This window comes from Mobula birostris, chromosome 24 (genome assembly GCF_030028105.1).
Source record: "Mobula birostris isolate sMobBir1 chromosome 24, sMobBir1.hap1, whole genome shotgun sequence".
Classification (NCBI taxonomy): domain Eukaryota; kingdom Metazoa; phylum Chordata; class Chondrichthyes; order Myliobatiformes; family Myliobatidae; genus Mobula; species Mobula birostris.
The window spans coordinates 18,574,977-18,596,037 of NC_092393.1; the positions used below are offsets into that span (position 1 = coordinate 18,574,977).

The window sequence follows — 21,061 nt, forward strand, 5'->3', positions numbered from 1 at the left end:
CTGCCTTTAATACCATCATTCTAAATAAATGGATTCCTACGCTCCGGAAACTGGGCCTTAGCACTCAGATCTGCAGCTGGATCTTCAACTTCCTCACAGACAGGACCCAGGCTGTATTAATAGGGGACAAACTCTCCTCTACAATCACTCTAAGCACTGGTGCCCCACAAGGCTGTGTACTCAGCCCCCTGCTGTACTCATTGTACACCCATGATTGTGTAGCCAAGTTTCCATCAAACTCAATATATAAGTTTGCTGATGACACAACAATTGTAGGCTGTATCTCGGGTAATGATGAGTTTGAGTACAGAGAGGAAACTGAGAACCTGGTGGCATAGTGCGAAGACAATAACCTATCCCTCAACGTCAGCAAGACGAAGGAATTGGTTGTTGACTTCAGAAGGAGTAGCGAACTGCACCACCCCGTTTACATCAGTGGTGCGCAAGTGGAACAGGTCAAAAGCTTTAAGTTCCTCTGGGTCAATATCACAAATGACCTGACTTGGTCCAACCAAGCAGAGTCCACTGCCAAGAAGGCCCACCAGTGCCTTTACTTCCTGAGAAAACTAAAGAAATTTGGCCTGTCCCCTAAAATCCTCACTGATTTTTATAGATGCACCGTAGAAAACATTCTTCTAGGGTGCATCACAACCTGGTATAGAAGTTGTCCCTCTTCCCTCCGGGAGAAGGCTCAGGAGCTTGAAGACTCATACGGCCAGATTTGGGAACAGCTTCTTTCCAACATGTGATAAGACTGCTGAATGGATCCTGACCTGGATCTGCGCCTTACCCTCCAAATATCCGGATCTGCATCTCAGTTTTTTTTTGCACTACCTTACTTTCCATTTTTTTTATTTTCTATTTATGATTTATAATTTAAATTTTTAATATTTACTATTGATTTGTAATCCACGGAGCGGGAAGGACAGAATCAAATATTGCTGTGATGATTTTATGTTCTAGTATCAATTGTTTGGCGACAATAAAGTATAAAGTATAAAAAACAACAAAAAAAAGGAGTGACCAGAAACCAGAAAGACATCATAACATGAACTAGAGTCCAACCACAAACCATGTTGATTACTGCTTGCCCAAGATCCAGAACAATAGCAGCTTCCTCCAACAGCATTATGGGACAAAGACACAGCCACACACGGAGAACTTCTCCCGACAGCATCGAGGGAGGCAGATACCATTCAAATGCAGGGACCTTCTTCAAGGAACAGCGAGCGAGAGGGAGAGAGAGAGAGACCGCCTTACGCAGACACCCTCCTTCGGCAGCAGAGAGCGAGGGGCTGGTAGACAGTGCTGAAGAGCCCATTCGTCCTCGGTGCTTTAATCGGGGAGATCAGTGAGAAATGGAGTCAATCATGAGTTTGCACCCTGTCTCCAGGCTTCCTGGCCTCAATGCCGCACGTTCGCTTGAAACACGCTCGGAGACAGAAAAGTGCCAGATTGCTCAATCGGCCTGAAAAACACTCCAGCAAAATGTCGATTGCAGGCTCCAACAGTAGCAGAACCACATTTGAAAGAAAAAGAAGTAGTTTCACGACCTGTCTGGGGGATGGCACCCTTGGTTGCGTTGTTCACTGGCGCCATCTTAAAAAGGGTAAATGTAAAACGGGACACATAATTTGAAATGCAGGTCGTAACTGTTTCAGAAATATGAAACCAAATGAAACATTGGAAACGCAAACAACAGGAATTCTGCAGATGCTGGAAATTCAAGCAACACACATCAAAGTTGCTGGTGAACGCAGCAGGCCAGGCAGCATCTCTAGGAAGAGGTACAGTCGACGTTTCAGGCCGAGACCCTTCGCCAGGACTAACTGAAGGAAGAGTTAGTAAGCAAACATTGGAAACATTGGAAATGTACATTAGATCACACAGAGAGGGAAAATACTGAATTAACTTTACAGAAGGATAACAAGAAAAGAAATGGACAGTTCTTACATAAAAGCGAGTGAGTTATCAGAAGTTATTGAATTTCGAATTGAGTCTGAAATGGGCAAGTGCTCAAATAGAAAATAAGATTCTGTCCCCATAGTTCCACTGTACCTCATTGCAGATATAACAGACAGATGAGTCAGAATCCGAGCACAATGGAGAATTAAAATGACAAGCAATGAGAAACACAGGGTTTGTCCTTGCAGATTGCTTGTGGGTACTCTATAAAGCAATTAACCAACTTGCACTTGCTTTCTGCAGTAGAAAGGAGACTACATTAAAATCTTATCAAGTTACAAACCAACTGATCCAGCCCAGCAGACTATCTGTGTTTCTTCATGTACTCTTTGCAATGCAGTTTGGGATGGCTGACTTGTTATTATCTTTTTTAAGATCACCATAGAAAAATCTTTTAGACAGTCAATTACTATCCATATATCTGACTCAGCTGACAGAGGTCATTTGTCTACGGCTAGCCTGGCTTTCATACTTGGTTTCGCTGCAAGCCATAGTGTTTCTTTGTTGGTGATTTAGTCAGAATGATTTAATTCCCATTGTGCCGCGTAGGTGGCTTTGCTGCAGGCGGTAAAACTTGTTGTAATAATGACTAAGTTCACAAACAAGTGGAAGAGACAAGGAAGCAATAAACTCAGCAAACATTAAAATGGAACCATTTGAAACATGCATTTTGTAGAAATATTGCTCCCCCAGCACAATCCCTCACTATCTTATCCAGCCTCTTAGTAGATGAATGGAGTCACAAAGGTTTTAACAAAAAACTTACTTTCTACATTTTACTTGTGCTAAAACAGGACTGTGTAGCATGCTAATGCTCCTTTAGTAAGTGCTCTAAGAATCACAGATTTCCACTCTGATGCTAACAAATAATGTGGCGTTGTTAGCTTATTCAAAGAAATGCGGTGTCAGTTCCATTCAAGTGCAGGTTTAATTAAAATTCAATCTTTATGAATGTAGCCAAATGAAACAGTGTTCCACCAGCGCCAAGGTGTAAAACACATTACCAACTGCACACTGCACATTGCACAAATAACACATATGGTTACGATTTCAGAAAAATATGCAGGCGCAAAGAAAAAGATATTGTCCAAGTCCCTGCGAGGCACGACTGTAGAATTGACCTAGTTCAGCTTGTTCTTCCACTGAGTGGACACCAGAGGGCAGCACAAAGTGAACACTGGAGGGTAACACCACCCTAATGAGCCAACCCCCAACCCCCATATGGGTTCTAGCTCGCCCCACAGATGCTCTCCAACATTGACTCGGTGTCTCCTCCCTGCTCAGCTGCAACAGGCTATCCCGTGGCTCGAGTCCAGTCCTTGCCACTACCAATGTCAAACGGGGTCTTGTAATCACAATAAAAACGTCTAAGACAATCACTCGCATAGCATATCATCCAACAGCACACGACAAATCCAGGCAACCAAGCAAAATGGTACTCAAATCCGGCTCCATCATTATCAAACAATTTGCTAATGGGATAGTTCTGAAGTGCTTGATGTTCTTAGTGTTCGGCAGTGACTTAGGATCATAAAAAAGACATACATGGTGAACAAAAACAACTTTGACTGGACTCCGAGTGGCTGCTGCATCCGAGTGTGTTGCCATCTTACCGGAAGGAATGATTGCTGCTTTATCGTTTAATCCTTCAACTGCAAGGTATGACCTTGGAAGACGGCCTCAAAAGGACACCTGCCCAATTATTCGCTACTCTAACCATTGGAAAGTGCTAGTTCTTCAAGATTGGCTGTGCCAATGATGAAAGAGGAGTAGAAGGCTTCTAGGATCTCACTGGGGAGTTGGACAACTTGTGGAGAATATCATGCAAAGATTCTCTGTGCTTCCCTTAAGATATAGAAGGGCACTATTCCATCCTTAAAAGTCTATACTGGCTCAAGGGCAATCCCATTCCCCACAGATTTTCCCTGTAATCTATGCCCCACCACTTGCTCATTAATTCTGTCATTTACCTGTACTAGGGATAATTATCTTCCCTACCTGCAAAATATTTAACATAAGAGCAAAACCGAGAGGACCTGGAGGAAATTCATGTTATCGCAGGCAGAGCATGCGAACTCCACACAGACAGCTCTGTAGCTGTGAGGAAGAAGTTCTGCATGCTGCACCTCTGTGCTGGCCACATGGGATTCATAAGCAGTACTTGAGCAAGAATACCAAAAAAGTGCCCTTCCCATTTCCACAGCCCACTTCCCTTCCAAACTGCAGACTTCCCTGGTCCACTGCAGTCAGGCAAGCAACCTTGTATTCAATTGCATTTAATAGGAGAAAGAAGCTCAAGCTTTAATTCAAGTCTGGAGTTCTCACCTTCGTTTATAGACAATCATTTTCCACATTCCTACTTAATGACCTGTCCTCAGTAAAACTGGAAATGTCATAATTTGTCCTGTCAGCCATATCACTGATAAAAGTTGTGAATATTTGAAACACCAGCTCTAATCTGTGCTGTATCAGACTAGGCACAGCTTGCCAATCTGAGAAGCACTGTCTTATTAAAGTGGAATGCTTTGGAAGCTGCCTTTGTGTTGGATATTTAACAAAAATAAATGGACTTCTTAATGAAGTTCCTAAGTCTGAGATGGCACACAGCTGAAAAATATCCGTGCAAATCTAACACTTCAGTAAAGCCTGCTGGTTATGTGCTTTGTTCACTGGTACTGCAGAAGCAAAGGTAAAGTGTGAAACTGTTTTCCTGGGAATTATCTGCCATCTCTTGTTCAAGTACATTTCAGGCAATTTCACACCTGGGTTACTCTGCACAATCTGTGTCCTTATGAAGCCAAAATCTTGATTATATAGCTATGTAACTAACCTTTAAATATTACATTTGAGAACATATTAAACACAGAAGTGTCATCCAATCCACAGAAAACTCTTTGCTGAAGAGCTCTAATGTGAATATTGTTTGCTTTTAGATGTTCATACCTAATATTGCTTTCTAAATGTTATTTTAACAATCATGTAAAAGGAATAACATTTGTAAAGCCAAATGACTTCATACATATTTTTATACATTAGCTAACAGCAGAGTCACAGCAAACGTTTCCATCCTAAAACTTCAAATTCTACCCTAAAATGTTTCCATGTAATAACTTTGTTGATAGCATGTTTTGAGTTAGAAATTTTGTAGCAACAGATTGGGTGTAAACCTTGACATAGGTCATTTTGTTCTGATCATTAGCCATTCCATTGCATGGAGCATTTTAACCCTCCCCTGGAGCCTGTATCAAAACAGTATGTTCCCTCACTTTAATAGTGGTCAATTTCAGAAGAAAAACCTGAAGTGTTAATACTTTTCATTTTCTTACATTTAGTTTTTGATTTTAACCTAAAGTCTTCTGTTTAACCATTCCCTGCCTCCAACAATCAAAACCACTTCCCTTCGGAGATTGTAGCTTTCTGGTGACGTGCAGTTTCAGACACCAACAGTTTCCCTCTGTCTTGTTCAAGTGGCCATAGTCCATGTCTGGGTTTAAACAGTGATTATCAGCAGTAATGCAAATGGTCGTTGTAACTACAGCTGAGCTCAATAATGACCTCATTTGACCATATTTCCAATCCAGGACACCAGCTAAAAAAAAAATGGGAAGCCGAGCCAACTTCTCTACTCCACCTCAACTCCCCAAGGCCACTGAGCACCATGGTTACATTTTCATATTAGGAAGGAAATATAATATCATTGTGGTGCCTGTATTCCAGGAAAAAGTGGGTTTTGAATGTTCTGCACTGGCTTTAATGCCACAGTGAAAATTTAGTGAAATGGGAATTTTGAGTTTTTGGGGCACAGGGCACACTTTACTATGTAAAGTAATGGGGGGCTGTGAAGTCAGATGTATCTGTTTTGCAATGGAAAAAAGGGATTTACAGAGGCATGAGAGAGGTGTTTGCCTAGGTGGATTGCAGAGGGGTACTGGTGGGGATGACAGCAGGGCAAAGGTGACTGAAGTTTCTGGGAATAGTTCACAAGGCACAGGATGCCCTACAGAACATGTTGTTCTCAAATGGCAGGGGTAGACAACCATGGCTGAAAACGGAAGATAGGCACTGCATAAAAGTCAAGGAAAGGGCATATAATGTAGCAAAAGTGAGTGGGAAATTGAATGATTGGAAGCTTTTAAAATCCAACGAAATGCAACTAAAAAAGCCATATGAAGGGAAAAGATGGAATACGAGGGCAAACTAGCCAATAATATAAAGCAGGATAGCCCAAAGATTTTCAGTTATATAAAGAATAAAATGGGGGTGAGAGTTGATATTGGACCACTGGAAAATGATGCTGGTGAGGTAGTAATGGAGGACAAAGAAATGGCAGATGAACTAAATAAGTACTTAGCATTAGTCTTCACTGTGGAAGACACTAGCAGTGTGCCAGAGACCCGTGAGTGTCAGGGAGCAGGAGTGAGTGCCATTGCTATTGCAAAGGAAAAAGTGCTGGGCAAACTGAAAGGTCTTAAGGTGGATAAGTCACCAGGACCAGATGGACTACATGCCAGAGTTCTGAAGGAGGTTGCTAAAGAGATAGCAGATGCATTGGCCATGATCTTTCAAGAATCACTTGATTCTGGCATGGTTCTGGAGCACTGGACAATTGCAAATATCACTCCACTCTTTAAGAAGGGAGGAAGGCAAAAGAAAGGAAATGATAAGTCAGTTAGCCCAACCTCAGTGGCTGGGAAAGTGTTGGAGACCATTATTAAGAATGAAGGTTTCAGGGTACTTGGAGACTAATGATAAAACAAGTCAAAGTCAGCATGGTTTCTGTAAAGGGAAATCTTGCCAGACAAATCTGTTAGAGTTTTTGGAGGAAGTTACAAGCAAGGTTGACAAAGGAGAGGCAGTGGATGACATTTATTTGGATCTTCAGAAGGCAATGAGGCCTCTTAACAAGATAAAATCCTATGGCGTTACAGGAAAGATACTGACATGGATAGAGGGCTGGCCGACAGGCAGGAGGCAGCGAGTAGGAATAAATGGGGCCTTTTCTGGTTGGCTGCCAGTGACTAGTGGAGATGTTCCTCACGGGTCAGTATTGGGACCGCTACTTTTCACATTGTTTGTCAGTGATCTAGATAATGGAATTGATGGCTTTGTAGCAAAGTTTGCAGATGATACAAAGATAGGTGGAGGGGCAGGTAGTACTGAGGAATCAATGGGATTGCAGGAGGACTTAGACAAATGGGCAAAAAACTGGCAGATGGAATACAGTGTTGGGAAATGTATGATAATGCATTTTGGTAAAAGGAACAAAAGTGCAGACTATTACCTAAATGGGGAGAAGGTTCAAATATCAGAGGTGCCAATAGACTTGTGAGTCCTTGTGCAAGACTCCCAGAAGGTTAACTTACAGGTTGAGTCTGTGCTAAAGAAGGCAAATGCAATGTTGGCATTCATTTCAAGGGGAATAGAATATAAAAACAAGTAGATAATTCTGAGGCTTTATAAGACACTAGTCAAGCCATGCTTGGAGTATTGTCAACAGTTCTGGGCCCCATTACTCAGAAAGGATGTGTTGTCATCGGAGAGAGTCCAGAGGAGGTTCACAAGGATGACTCTGGTAATCAAAGGGTTAACATATGAGGAGCATTGGGCAGCTTTGGGCCTGTACTCACTAGAATTTAGAAGGATGTGGGGGGATCTCATTGAAACCTACTGAATGCTGAAAGGTCCAGATAAGGAGGATGTGGAGAGGATGTTTCTTACGCTGGAGGTATCCAGGACTAGAGGGCACAGCCTCAAAATTGAGCAGCAACCTTTTAGAACAGAGGTAAGGAGGAATTTCTTTTTAGCTAGAGAGTGGTGAATCTGTGGAATGTTCTGCTACAGGCCACCATGGAGGCCAAGTCAGTGGGTATATTTTAAGTGAAAGTTGATAGTTTCCTGATTGATCAGGGCATCAAAGGTTATGGCAAGAAGGCAGGTATATGAGGTTGACTGGGATCCAGGATCTGCCATGATGGAATGGCGGAGCAGACTCAATGGGCGGAATGGCCTAATTCTGTTCCTATGTCTTATGGTCTTCTAACTTCCCCATTCTATTTTAACCATGTATTTTGAGCCATGCAAAATTATTCTGTACCATGCCAGCATGATGCATTATAGCTCTTGTATTTTCCACTTCTCTGAATAAGACTGGCAGCTTACACCTACAGCTGTTAATAACTGATTTGATGCTGTCTAACAGGTTTAAGATACAGTCTTCACGGCTGGCAATGGACAACTCAGATTAATCAAATGTGAAAAGGCAGAATGTAATATGGTAATCAACATCACCACCACAACTCCCCATCACGGTTCAGATAAATAATCATCCCATTTTCTTAAATACTGTGTGGGAAAAAATGGTTCTAATTCAGTAAGCACAAAGCAATATACACTTCTTGCCTTTCAGAAATAGTACTTGTTTACAGGCAATCCTGATGGTTAAGAATGACTTTTTCTACTGTAGTTTTGCAAGTTCTGAGGTGATCGATGAGGCCAATGTGAGAACCAGAAAGTCTTCTATAGATGGGGCTGAAGGCAGCCAACAGTGCAAGCAACTGGTTGACTGTGAAGTGGTGTGCTCCTTCTATCATTTATATAGGGTCTCTGTGAGTTTGTGTGGCACTGACAGCCTTGTTACTGGACTGCTGTCTCTATTTCGCAGTCAATGATCACAGACTCCCAAGAGTCAACTGGGATATTTCAGCTTTTCAACAACATTCCTGGATGTGGCAATCTCTTCCTGTGATGGCACTGGAAATAGACTGATTGACATTGAACACGTGAATGATGTGGCCTTCTCAATGGAGCCAATTAAGTGTAATTAGGTTCTCTGGACTGGGGACGCTGTCTGGAAGTTTATCCTTCCAGAAAATCTGGAGAGCTTAGCAAGACAGCATTGATGGTAGCTTTTCAAAGTCTTGGTAAGCCTCTGGAGAACACCAACCACTCCCCACATCTTGAGAACCAGTTATCGGCAAAGGCAAACAATGGTGAAATTCACCACTGCCCTCAGCTTGTCAGCCCAGCCTTTGGTCAATTGAAGGAAAAAGATTTCTGAGAATCAGTACTAAGGAGGATATCATAGCTCTAGATCACCTAAAAACAATCACTGTATGTAAAGAATCTTGATGTATTCCTGAAAACAGACAGAATGCTCCAGGAGCTTGGCAGGTCAGACAGCATCTATGGAAAAGAGTAAACAGTCCACTTTTCGGGCTGAGACACTTCTTCGGGTCTGTTCTCTTTTCAATAGATACTGTCTGACCCGCTGAGTTCCTCTAGTGTTCTGTGTGTGTTGCTTTGGATTTCCAGCATCTGCAGATTTTCTCTTGTTTGTATTCCTGAGAAGCATGATTAAGCAATGCCTTATATCTCATATATCCTGAAGACAAAGATCGATATGTCTATGTAAACATACCATTATTGATAGTACATTTGCATAGATTTGGCATGGTTACCTGATGAGCTCATGTGTCACAAGACTCCAGTAAAATAATCAGTTGGCACTTATCCCTGGGATTCCTGCATAAATAATTATTACTTACGCAAAGTGCAAATGATGACTAATGTCCACGGATGCAGTGATGAATTGATGCCTCCAGGATAGAAAAAAAAAACTCACTAAGCCTCTGCGGTAAAGTTCTAGCTACATACAGTCGTCCCTTGGTATCCGGGGGGGATTGGTTCCAGGACCCCCCCCCCCATACCAAAATCCATGGATGCTCAGGTACCTTATATAAAATGGCATAGTATTTGCATATAACCTACGCACATCCTCCTGTATACTTTAAATCATCTCTAGATTACTTATAATACCTAATACAATGTAAAAGCGATGTAAATAGTTATACTGTATTGTGTAGGGAATAATGACAAGGAAAAGCAGTCTGTACATATTCAGTACAGACACAACCATTGTAGCTCTTCTGGGAACAGTGATGCTGCCTCGGCATCAGCCGATGTCGATTCTCCCGCGATCTTTAAGTTCTTGAGGCTGTAGCGCTTTACATAGCTAGCCAGCCATCCCTTGCTAGCCTTAAACTCCTTCGTCTTGCTCACAACACAAGTAGTGAATGAACGAGACACAGGGCAAACAATGCTCAAACAAGGGAGAGAGACTGAGGATCTGTGAAATGGCGGGAGGCTACAGCAGGGTATGCCTACACATCACTTCATTTGCGTGGATTCAGCGTAGTGCTCGACGCGTGGCAAATTCAAGTTCTGCTTTATAGAACTTTCTGGAATTTTTTTCCGAATATTTTCGATCGCGGTTGGTTGAATCTGCAGATGCGGAACCTGCAGATGTGGAGGGCCAACTGTATTCTGTTCCAGCAAATCAGAGAGAGTTTGAGTATCTGACACTTTAAAGAACCAGTCTAACAGTTGATTGGCAATCAGTTAAAAGAACATCACTTCATTAACTGAAAGGTGCTTGGTGAGATTTCATTTTGTTCTGTTTCCTTTATTTTCTTCTCTTACAAAACAGTACAACTATTCAGCATTATGAGATCATAGCTCAGAAACGACTCTGAGAGAAAGAAATTCCAAATATGTCAGACTTTAAGGAAAGCAGTTTGTGATGCAGAACGCTATAATGCAGAATATTCAGAGAATGCATCATTCCACTTGCTGTGATGTTTAAATTCATCGAATGGTATTTATCAAATGATTTGTGGTAGTACATTGATAGATAGAAAGGCTGAACACGTTTCAGAAGTGGTCAGAAAAACTACAACACCTCTTTGGTCACGAAGGGCTTATAATCCAGGAAATAATGATTTTCAATCAAACCCAAATAACTTTATATGCTCTTTTGTCTCAGTTTCTGCATGGAATGGAATATAACAAATATACTGCATGGGTCTGCTAACATTAGCCTGAACTGTTTTTGAAACAGCAATGCCATAGGCACAGTAGATCTAGGCAAGTTTTTCATGTTTAACTGCAGGGTTTCCTGAAAACCAACTAAAATCCAAGCCACAGGCAAATTATTTAAAGCCACACCCAAACCAGAAACAATAGGAAAGGTCTGAATAAATCTGCAGTTAATACTGAGTTTAATTAACATGCTCAACCCCTAACACAATCTATTTCACCAAGTCCTCACCAACTGCTGATAGGGAAGAAGTTCAATACGTTTAACTGAGCATGCTGTGGACAGGCATTGAGTTAAATGTTTATTTTTAAATACTTCATAGTTTCAGACTCTGTGGTACAGAATGCAAGATATTGGCAGTTGATCAATTAGCAGAAAACCTCTTCCAGGATGTACTGACTGGAACCTACTATAGGTCTTCTTGGTTATTAACCAACCTCAATTCATCGACTGTTCAGGCACTGAAAGGATAAGAGTACTATATTCATTCAAATGCGATTTAGCAGATATACCTGCTGTGACAATCTTAAGGACAAATCTGGCAAATCTGTTTGATCCATTATCTGTTTGTAAACAAAGTCTGAAGCAGCTTACAAATTTAAACTGTGCCAAATTGGCTTTAATGCAATTTTAGAAAACAGATTAAATCTGAGGGACTTTGACTTCAAAATAAATTAGTATCCTGCATAGATAGGAAGCATAAGGTTAACAATAGGTTATTGAAAACTTCTGTAAATTTGTAAGTCACTTCAAGATTTCAGCACTTTTAGCATACCGTGCCATACCAACACCTGGGAAGTGAAAAGCTAATAGTCCCACCTTAATATTTTTGGCCAAGTCTGGTCAAATGTCAACATGTTCAGGACATCCACACATATGCAGTCAAACTCAGTAGTTGCAGACTTGCAACTGGATCCCTGCAAAAGTGTAGCAAGTAAATTGAAACTTTTCAGCTACTTTCTACCACTGGCCAACCCATGAAGTCCATGAGAAAAGCTCTGCTTCATGAAATTCCTCATTTGGAAAATTCCCTGTCCTTTGTAGATATTGTGCCAATCTAACCTGGTACCAAGGACCCTCAAAATTATTGATTCAAAAGGGAAAAGGTAGCTTGGAAAGAAGAGAAGCAAAAATAAGGTGTTTTTTGAATTAATTATTGTTTGTTCAATATTTTTAACCTGTGTCTGTTTTTACTTTTGAAAATAAAATTCTTTAAATTTTTTTCATTTTACTTATAGCCACTCTGATTATCGGACACCATAAAGAGATACATCACTCCTAGTTGGGGCAGATTTGATGGCTGGGAAGACTTCCAGTAGTTTCTCAGGGGCATGGAATTCTTCAGTTCATCTCTGGCATCAGACTCTTTGAGCCAGCAAGAGAGCCTACTGCTTCCAGATCAGGTAAGCTTTGGCTCAGCTTATGCTGAGTAGCGGTCCCAAGACAAAACCACGGCAACATTATGGTTAGCGCAACACTTTACAGTTTGGGGCATCCGAGTTGTTGAGCTCAAATTCCAAAGTCACCTGTAAGGAGTCTGTGCATCCTCCCCAAGGAATGCGTAGGTTTTCTCCAGGCATTCCAGTTCCCTCCAACAGACCAAAGACATACTGGTGAGTAAGTGATTAGGTCATTATAAACTGTACCGTGATTAGGTTAGTGTTAAATCAGGGTTTGTCAGGGATTGCTGGTCAGTGCACTCAAAGGGCTAGAAAGGGCTATTTGCACTGTTTCCCTAAATAAAATAAGTAATTTTTTAAAAAAATTGGATCACCATTTATTGACACTAGGAAAGCACATTAACCAAGCCCTCTTCTGATAACTGATAATTAATTGCATATACTTTCCAATACCAAACACTGAAAAGTAACTAGAAAGTTAGAACCTGTGATGATATTTTTCCTATCACTTTTCCAATAGCTTTGAGGAAATGAATCAGGAGAACATTGCCTGGCTTTCCTTAAAGGGCACATTTTTTGGAAGGAGTTAGGTTCATGATTTAAATATAGCTATTAATAAAATGTGCAGAAGATAGTCAATACAAAGGAGGTATTTTCAAGGAGGAAAACATACCTTCACTCAATAATACCTCGTGTTGTAAGTGATTCCTCTGAAATATACTACTACCTGCCATGATGACAAACGACCATTTTACTTAAAGAGTAGTGAGTTGTACATACCATGTATTTGTTTCCAGCATATTATTCAAGCGAGAAACAATCTCAAGGAAATCAAGTGGACTCTGGCATCAACACAAGGAATCAATGGCTCCTTCTCTGCCATAAATTTCTATGAATCTAATGAAATTACATGAGGGAAGTGAATTGCCTGACATTGATGGATAAATATCATAAATGTTTTATTCAAACAGTTGACTTTTAACTTATTCCGATTTTATCTTTTTCATTCCGTTATTGTTTAAGGTAACAATGTATACAGTATTATCACACTGGTAGTTCAGTAATAAGAGGTTCTTTAACTATGATAACAAGAAGCAAAAATGATATGCAGCAGTAGGAATGTTGTGAGACAATTTTGCTTTCTGTAAATCCATTTAAGCAATTGTTCACCTTGTAGCTAAAGCCAATATGTCAATTGTGGTTAGATAGTGCCAAATAATGAACTCGAGCTATATCCTTTTCCTTCTCTTTCTCCTTTCAGAAACAAAGATAAGATCTGAAAGGAACAATTGTGAAGGCTGACAGCATCAAATTTGTACAACTTTAGTTGACAAAACCCAGGCAGAGCTCACCTCCTACATACCAACCAGTCTAAGCACTAGCTCTCACGGTTGGAAAGCACAGCCGGTAACCATAGCAACTAGCCTGCCATGACTGCCCCTGAGCAATCTGGAGTGGAAGCTGTACAAAGATAATCATCACTGCTGCCCAGATGTCACATAAAAAGGCTTGGCCAGTACACAGCAAAACCATCCAACCACCAGAAGGATAAAACAAACCCAAAGGAAGAGCTCCATCAGGCCCCCTCTGAACATACTCCAGTAGGCTCTGTGACCAAATGGCAATGAAAACCTAATGAGCATCCTAATCAGTGATGTCACTGAACTGTAACTGCTCCACATGACACAAAAATGGCATACCTTGACAAATAATTTTAATGCAATATATTAATATAAATGTCATTATTGCTGATTATGTCAAAACAAAGTTTGGAGATTATTGTAACATGAGCATTATTAAAAGTAAGTTAATACTAATTAGGATAACAGGGGGGTTTACTTCCGTTCTTTTTACTTCCAATGTGCTTTCTATATAGTGTTCCCGCCATGCTGTACGGGTTGTAAAAGCCTCTGTATATGTGGTTTTGACGTTCAAGATAAAGTTGTTTCTTTGGCATGAAGTTGTTGAGTGTGCCACTTTCAAAGTAGAAGTTACCACATATTTTTGGCGATGAGGTAAGCTGGTTTTGTGGACGTGTCGAAACGTTTCGAACAGGAAAAGCAGGGCTAATAAGGGGCCTCACGTTCAGATGGCTACGTTTGGGACTATCGTTGAATTTGTGGAGTTAACGGAGGACTGGCCGGAGTATGAGGAAAGGTTAGGGCACTTTTTCTGTGCTAATGGAATTACCGAGGAGGCTAAGCAGCGCTCTATTCTCCTGAATGTGTGTGGGGCAAAGACTTACAAGCTAATAAGGAATTTAGCCACACAACGGAAACCGGGGTACATTCCATATGATGAACTGGTCAAGCTCGTGGAGAATCACTACAATCCAAAAACTTCTGTGATAGTCCAACGGTGTACGTTTCACAGCCGTTTCAGGAAGCCAGGTCAGTCTGTGGCCGATTTTGTGGCCGAGCTTCGGCAGCTGTTGAAGCATTGTGATTTCGGAGCGGTGTTGGAAGACATGCTCTGTGATCGATTGGTATGCGGCATTAATAATGACGGCATCCAACGCCGCCTTTTACGGGAAACCCCACCATTGACTTTCAAGAAATCCTTAGAGATTGCCCAAGGCATGGAGGTGGCTGCTAATAATGTCAAAGATATCCAGAAAGGACATGGGGGGGTGGGGGTCGCAGTCGGCGGCAGTGTACCAAGTCAGGAGGGAGACTGGTAAACAGGCAGAGCGGGTGGAATGTTTCCAGTGTGGAGGGACGCACTATGCAAATAATTGCAAATTCAAAGACACCGTCTGCCATGCTTGTAGCAAAAAGGGACATTTAGCTAAAAAGTGCAGGAGTTCAAAGGGTAAGATTAAGCCTGGGCAGGGGAAAGCTCAACAGGTTCAGGCAGCCACACACCGTCTAGAAGAAGCAGATGAAGAGGCAGAGTGTTTGGAGTGGAGATAGGTGAGGAACCACCTGAACCATATTATGCCACAGTCACTGTCAGTGGAAAGGACATTAAGTTTGAGATTGATTCAGGGACTACTGCATCGGTCATTAGTGAGGAGACCTATAGGAGGACATGGGGGTCCAACCTGCCTCCCAACAGACCGTCAAAGCTTAGGACCTATACAGGGCAGTCCATACCTCACTTAGGGGTGTTATATGTGGACATTTCAGCCAGGGTTCAGAAGGCTGAAGCCAGGCTAGTGATAGCTAAGGGCAGGGGGCCCAGTCTTTTGGGTCGCGATTGGCTTTGCAAAATCCGGCTAAACTGACATGAAATTAAGTACGCACACATGACGGAGGACATTCTGCAGCGGTATAGTGACGTTTTCAGGGACAAGCTACGAACACTGAAGGGCGTGACAGTGAAACTCCATGTCGACTCTGAGGCTACACCACGTTTTTTTAAGCCCAGGTCGGTGCCCTATGCCATGAAAGGCAAAGTTGAGGAGGAGCTGGAACGTTTACAGAGGCTGGGCATTATTGAGCCCGTCCAGTCTTCAAGTTGGGCAGCTCCCATTGTTCCAGTTTTGAAGGCAGACAAAATGGTGAGGATATGTGGGGATTATAAGCTTACGGTGAATCAGGTCTCTAGGCTGGAGGAGTACCCATTGCCACGGGTGGATGACCTGTTTACGACCCTGTCGGGGGTAAGCTGTTGACAAAGCTGGACATGAGCCACACATATCAACAGCTGCTGCTCGACAAGGATTCATAGGAGTACATCACAATTAATACACACAAGGGATTATTCAAGTACAATCGCCTGGTGTTTAGAGTGGCGTCCAGCCCTGCCATATTCCAAAGGAAAATGGACACTTTGCTGCAGGGGATTCCGCACGCAGCAGTGTACCTTGATGATATTTTGATCACGGGGGCTATGGAGGTGGAGCATCTGGCTAATTTAGAACGGGTGCTGAAGAGGCTCTCAGACGCAGGGCTGCTGTTGAAACACAGAAAATGTGTGTTCCTGGCATCGAGTGTGACTTACCTGGGATACAAGATCACAGCTGAGGGGCTTTTTCCCTGTGGAGGAGAAAGTGAGAGCTATTAAGGAGGCACCAAGCCCTAAGACCATCACGGAACTCAGATCATTTTTGGGCATGGTGAATTATTATGGCAAGTTTCTTCCTGACCTGTCAAGGGTTTTGACCCCACTGTATAAGCTGCTTCACAATGACACTAAGTGGCAGTGGGGTGAAGAGCAGGAGAAAGCTTTCAAGGAAGTGAAAGAACTCCTCCACTCAGCGAAGCTGCTTGTTCACTATGACCCAGACAAGGAGATCACCCTTGCATGTGATGCCTCGCCCTATGGAGTCGGGGCAGTTCTCTCACATGTATCGGAGGACTGTTCAGAGAAGCCTATTGGTTTTGCTTCACGTACCCTGACAGCTGCTGAGAAGGGATATTCAAAGCTGCACAAAGGAAGTCTGGCTACTGATTTTGCAGTCAAACGCTTTCATCAGTACCTTTATGGACGCGTATTTACAATTTATATGGACCATAAACCACTGATGAGCCTGTTCAGTGAGACTAGATACATCCTACCGCTAGCCTCAGCCAGGATACAGCGTTGGGCTCTTACATTGTCAGCTTACCAGTATACTATAGTGTACAGAGCGAGTGGGGATGATGCAAACACTGATGCACTGAGTCGGCTACCTTTACCTGAGACACCTGTTGCTACACATGTGCCTCCAGAGACTATGTTTTCATTGGAGAGGCTGTCAGAGACACCTGTAAAGGCGACCCAGATTAAGCAGTGGACAGAGAGGGACCTAGTCCTGCCCCAAGTCAAGACTTTTCTTTTACAAGGTTGGCCCAGAGTCGTGGAAGGAGAGGAACTGAGGCCTTATGCCAAACGCAAGACAGAACTCAGTCTGCAGGATGGCTGCATTTTCTGGGAGGCGAGGGTCAACGTGCCTCCCCCTGGCCATCCACAGATTATGGTCGAAATTCATGAGACTCATCCAGGGGTGTCTCAAATGAAAAGCCTTGCAAGATCCTACATCAGGTAACCAAGAATGGATCTGGAGAACAAGGTAAAATCATGCATGCAATGTCAGACTAATCAGAATATACCACCACCAGCTCTTTTGCACCCATGGGAGTGGCCAGACCACCCCTGGTCTAGGCTACATTTGGACTTTTCTGGCCCTTTTATAGGGCAGATGTTTCTTCTAATGGTAGATGCACATTCTAAGTGGATCGAAGCTCACATCATGAGCAACATCACAGCCCCCTCAACCATAGACAAACTCAGACAAGTGTTTGCAGTCCACAGGTTGCCTGACACTCTGGTCACTGATAATGGCCCGAAGTTCACCAGTGAGCTGTTCAGTGAGATCATGCAGCAGAATGGCATTCATCACATTCAGATGGCCCCTTTCCACCCAGCCTCCAATGGTTTGGCTGAGCGGGCTGTTCAGACAGTGAAGGAAGGCCTGAAGTGGATGACAGGGGACTCGCTTAGCATTCAGCTTTCACATTTCCTGTTTAAATACTGTCTCACGCCACAAACTAGACTGCCCGCACTCCAGCAGAGATGCTGATGGGGCGTAGGCCCAAGTCAAGATTGGACCTGCTGTGCCCGGACATGAAGGTAAAAGTGAGACAGACTACTGTGGAAGCATGTCCACCAGTGACTTAGCCAGAGGGTGAGACGCTGGTAGAGGGGTCGGGGCCCCTGAAGAGGATGGACATTCTCACGCAGACACACAGACCCCTCTCATGCCCCCAACACCAGCCCCACCCAAAACACCCTCACCAGCGGTGCCTGCTGGGTCACCGGGGGTAGTGCGCAGATCACAGCACACTCCTAAACCTCCTGACAGACTGAATCTTTGACGGAACAGTTTTTTTTTTGCTGTTGTTAGACATGCTTTCCGGATGTTTTGTATTGGGAAACCGCTGCTGAGATACCAGTATAAGTTTTCAGGGGTACGCAAGCTAATACACCACTGTTTTTATTTCCTAGTTTTTTTACATTTGGGGATGTTGGACTTTAAAGGGGGAGAAGTGTTGTAATGTGAGCATTATTAAAAGTAAGTTAATACTAATTAGGATAACGGGGGGTTTACTTCCATTCTTTTTACTTCCAGTGTGCTTTCTATATAGTGTTCCTGCCATACCATACAGGTTGTAAAAGCCTCCGTATGTACTTAACGGTATTGACGTTCGAGATAAAGTTGTTTCTTTGGGCATCAAGTTGTCGAGTGTGCCTTTTTCAAAGTAGAAGTTACCATAGAGATGATAGAAGTATTGAGTAGACGAGGCCGTTTTCCAGACAGGCCAATGTGGTCCACCTCATTCGTGCCAGCCATGATGCTGAGGACAGGACATCATGGCAGACCCAGGATTCATTGTCTGCATTAGATTTGTATCGCTCCACACCTTTCCTAACTAAGTTCATGTCCAAATGCCTCTTAAATGTTGTAACTGTATCTGCTCCACCACTTCCTCTGGCAAGTTTGCTCCAGATGCTTACCAATGTCCATGTGAAAACCATACCTTTCTCATCTCCTTTCAACTTCTTCCCTTCACCTTAAACTTGTACCCTCCAGTTCTAAACTCCTCAACTCCATCAGAAGTACTATAGCTATCTATTCTATTTATGTTCCTTATTAATTTTTAAACATCTGTAACATCTCCTTTCAGTGTCCTATGTTTCAGTGAGAATATATTCAGCCCTTCCAATCTCTCTCTTTTTAACTGCAGCCCTCAAAGTCTAGGCAATGTTCTAGAATGCCAGGTTGTGTTTCAGGATGCGTAGAGAGCCCAGTCTGCTTCTCTCACCACAGGCATTGCCTGAACTGTTGATCATTTTCAGCATCTTCTGCTTTTAGTTCAGCAGATTTCAAGCATCTATATAATTTGGCTTCTGTATTGATTATCCTGTTCTCCAATATTTCCCAGCACTTATGCTTGGACAGGCACTTGATTTACACTTCTGAGGGGTGCCAATTTCCTCCATAAATAATTAAGCATTATATTTTAACACTGAAGCCAAGTCTAAAACAAGAGTTAATTCCAAAACACTGGAGATCATAAAACAGAGAGGTTAGTAGAAACTGAAGGGCGTATTACACAGCTTTCATGCCTTGAGTCATCTCGAAGTGCTTTGCAAGCAATTAAATATCATTGGAGTGTAGTCATTGTTATAATGTGCAAAATCCAAATGAAGATTTGCACTTAGCCAACTCCCACCAACAGTGAAATACTGATGGCTAAAATTATACACGACTTTTAGTGATTTTAACTTAGAGGCAATACCTCCCAGAATACCAGGGATAACTCACCCACTTTCCTTCAAAATAGGCCGATGGGACATTATGTCAGCTGACAGAACAGACACACCTTGAGGGTCCCTCAGTCTCAACCGAAATCTGTGCTCAAATTTCAGGAGTAAGTCCACAAAGATTAAAACCTCCTTAAATGTGATGGAGGCAACCATGGGCAACATACTGTACCTAACAAATAAATTAGAATATTCCAAAACTATTAGGACTCTGCTAATTAGTATTTACAGACTAGGAATAATTGGAACCACCGAATGTTTAATGATATTCAATGATCCCAAATACCAATGTTCGATACCTTCACATTTGCTATCAATGCAACATAAACTCAGAGAAATGCACAGAACTGTTATAATAGCTTTATAACTGCAACTTTCAGGCTAAAGGCAATAGCCAGAGGATCTTTAATTCTGTACACAGGCTTTTACTTTCACTCAAACTCCAATCTTAATTATTAAGTTCTGTCACTTAAATAATCTTCAATCATTCCTAGTTATTTTCTTTTAATCTAAAACCTGATTTTAATCTAAAAATAAAATGCACACAAACACAAGTATCTAGTTACAGGCAGGAAACATGGATTTAACAATACCTGATAGCATGTTTGGATTGATTAATATGGAAAATGGAAGACATTTTTCTGATAATAGCACCAAAAGTCCTTGAATAAGCTTCTAATGAGAAGGTTAAGATAAATCTGCCAGCTTTTTGCCCAGCATTCTTTCAATTATACAACTTAGTCATCTGGTCTGGGATCACAGGAGCACAAATAGGTTATCTGTACAATGACCCAGCTCCAATATTCAGTATTATGAATGAGTTTTACTTTATCTCTTGGCTTTGGTCTATATCATTCATTAACCTACCCTGATGAAAATTTAACTATCCCTATTTTCAAAACTCTAATTGTTCCAGTAATGACAATGAACTGAAGGTGGAAATTCCCTTTTGGTTTCCCTCTTAGTGGCCTAGTTCTCTCCTTCTGAATTCCCTCATCTCTTTACACTTGATTGAACCTGCTTCACACCTCGATTGGATAATGTTTCAATCTTCTGCGACAAGGGAATGCAACTTTATGCAACTTATCCTCATGATCTAGTTCTCAAGGCCACCACTGCATCGTTCTGGTGAAACTGCATGTTATTCCTTTCCTCAGACAACTTATCCTCTCAAAGATGTACTTCTTAAAAATGTAGAACTCTACAGGTCACATCTGACCACAGTTTTAAGCATCTCAGCTAAAGATTCATCCTTTAATGCAAATTGTCCAGTTTTAGTTAAAAGCCTAAAACTTCAATGGCGTCTGTCACTGTAACTGTGGAGTTGAATGATTTTCACACTAGAATGGGATTTGCCCAATTTATCCATCCAAGCTGACCAAGGTGCTTTCCTGAGCTCATCCCATTTGACTGCAGAAGCCTTTTCTCCCTACATTTCTGTCTTTTGAACGCTGTAATTGAACTTGCTTCTACCATATCTTCTGGCACCTTAAGGAGTTTCAACTTTTCACCCACATTTCTACACATGCAATGCTGACAGCATTTTGAATGGCTACTTTATGATCTGGTA

At 42.1% G+C, this 21,061-nt stretch overlaps 1 protein-coding gene and 1 long non-coding RNA gene across 2 annotated transcripts in view; one reads left to right on the forward strand and one right to left on the reverse strand.

Moving 5' to 3' along the window:
* Nucleotides 1–21,061, reverse strand: part of gas7b (growth arrest-specific 7b) — a 527,545-nt gene that overhangs the window by 344,730 nt on the left and 161,754 nt on the right. The gene's annotated exons all lie outside the window — the stretch shown is intronic.
* Nucleotides 9,627–14,141, forward strand: LOC140187323 (uncharacterized). The gene is made up of 3 exons (XR_011883063.1): nucleotides 9,627–9,691; nucleotides 12,079–12,243; nucleotides 13,502–14,141. It is a non-coding gene; the product is annotated as an uncharacterized lncRNA (long non-coding RNA).